This window comes from Atta cephalotes (genome assembly GCF_000143395.1).
Source record: "Atta cephalotes unplaced genomic scaffold scaffold00075, whole genome shotgun sequence".
NCBI lineage: Eukaryota > Metazoa > Arthropoda > Insecta > Hymenoptera > Formicidae > Atta > Atta cephalotes.
The window spans coordinates 1,019,017-1,021,739 of record NW_012130139.1 but is presented as its reverse complement, the minus strand read 5'-3'; positions in this window follow the sequence as shown (position 1 = coordinate 1,021,739).

Below are 2,723 nucleotides of genomic sequence, written 5' to 3'. Positions count from 1 at the left end.
AGGAGATAGAATTAGGTCCTTCAAAAAGGGAACTCCCGGCAGCCTCTCTGAATATTGTCATCGCGGGATCCATCCGTGAGATCCGCTTCTTTTGTGCACCGCCAACTTTTTTCTTCCGATTTCACGGCGGCATAATGGATTCCCCGATCCTTTGGATGCGCTCGTTACCACGGCATTCGTAACGGCCGCAGCTGCCTGGCTAGAACGCGATAGCGCAATATATGTATATATAAATACATAGATTGTCGGTCATGTATCTATTACTTTGGCATACATGAAACATCGAATCGACGGTTGCGTGTTAATAATCTTCATTGTGAGAAAATTAAACGCCACTAGAATAAGAAGTATCAAGTAAATTCTGTCTTTTTTTAAAGAAAAACTTATAACTTTGTCATCTCATCGCTACAAAATCCATTTAAAAGTTGAAATCGATTACATAAATGCTATACGATCTTCTCCATTTCAAGAAAAATAAATACATTTAAAAAATTTTCTATTCAATTATACTCATTACTCATTTTTGTTGTTCGAAAGGAATATTTAAAAATTTTAAAGTCATAGAGAGCATAATAAAAGTAAAGATATATTTATGCATAATAAAAATAAAAATACATTATGTTTAAATGTGATAAGTAAAACATGAACATTTTTATTTTGTATAATTTATTCTTTAAAATTCGGAAATCAATAATGTTATTTTGACAACTTCTTCGTTAAGTTAATAGTCTTACTATAAGTAATTGTTTTCTTATGTACGTACAAATTATATTGATATTTGAATATCTTTAATGTGTAAGTTACAATTTAATCTGTGAATATTTCTCTCAATCAAACATAAACAAGGTACTATAATTATACTTATGATATTCAGATATGAAATCGCAATGGTTATAAAAGTTTCAAAAAATTAAATATAAGTGAGTTTTGCAAAAATTGATAGGTTTATTTTAACGTGATATTTGTAAAATGACAAAACTCAAGGTAGAGCGACTTCCATAAATAATGTACGGTTCCTGATGCGTACGAAAAGAGGGAAACGCATCGACATACGTGCTATGGCATATTTTGCTAGGGCTAGATCCGCTAGAGAAATAGGCAGGGACACGATGGTCGTTTAGGAAAAAGGGGTGTAGGAGAGAGAGAGAAAGAAGGAAACCGAGGCAATGCCAGCTGCGCTACTAACATAGCCTAAGCACAGGAACCTACCACCAATAGAAGCCAACTGTTCATTAGTCTGTTGGTACAGGCTGTTCCAAATTGTCCCCGTCGTTGAATCTGCGTGAGGATGTGCTTAAGTCATTCTATATTTAAAAGTCCTAGAAATGCTCGCGTACCGATCATTTTGCGGTAAAACCAAGTTTCGAGGTGACGTAAAGAAATTAGTCCCTTAAAACATTTGTGGTCGCGCTGCACGCCACAACAAATTGTCCTCGAAATGATTAAGGTTCATCATCGGTAGCATTGTGACTCCTGTCTCTGTTGAACATTGATACATTTTTAAATGCTTGCTCTTAAAACAATTTCAAAATATAAAAAATGCATAATTTTTCAACAATCAATAAGAAATGAGATTTGTTTTCAATTGATAGATAAATTTAAAAAAAGAAATAAGAAAAATAAAATCTTGATCATGAAGAAAAAACAATTGTTTAAATAAAAATATATCCATTATTTATAAATGAATATTGTATTCGAATAAAAATGTATTTGAATAATTTGTGCATGAATATAAGATAAAATCTACAAAATATAAAAAAATTATTCATTTATCGTAGTAATTTTGAAGCATTCAGTTCTTTTGATATAATTACAAGTAATCCAGAGATTTATTCTCTAGAGAGATTTATGCTTTAAAAAATAACAAATTTATCAATAAAATTTTAACTCACAGATTTATTTATGTATTTATCGCTGTAGATTGCAAAATAAAAAATATTCCTCTTTATCAATTGTCATAAATATTTTACAAAATAGGTCGCATCAGATAATTGAAATCCGTTCCCAAGTGTGAATAAGCTTAGATTGATTTCTTTCAATATTTAATGTCTTGCGATCAAGCGAAAGTTAAGAAATGATCTCAATATATGAAATAAAAGTCTAATGGATTGACTTCTTTCTTCACTGCAGCCGGAACGAAAAGCATTATTAGCGCGACAATGCGAATGCGAACTTGTGCTAAAAAAGCTTCTAGCGACAGATGCGAGACAAAATTGCGTTCATTCGAAACTGCTATAGAAACGGCAGCTGCTTCGCTGGCAAGTCAGAAATCTCCTAAACTCTGTCTTACCGATTGCTACAGCACTCTGATAATTTATTTGAAAGTTTAAAAATAAAAAAAAACTGTATTTCAAAAAATTGGAATTATTTATTTTAGTTACAAATTTTTAATATTACAATGCTATAAGAATCAATAATTATTTAATCTATTATTTATGCATCTCAATACAAAATATACGTTTTTACTCAAACATAACATAATTATTTAATAGCTATTATGATTAAAGGTGAATTTGAGAATTATTAAATATTATAATTATGAAATAATATAAGATATTTAATAGGTTAGCCCATTTAAAAAGATGTTTTACCGATCGGTACATTAAAGTTGAACGATTTGAATTCTCTTGTGAAAGATTAATAATCAATAACAATCTTATCATATTTTTTTGCAAAACTATATATATATATATATATATATATATATATATATATATATACTA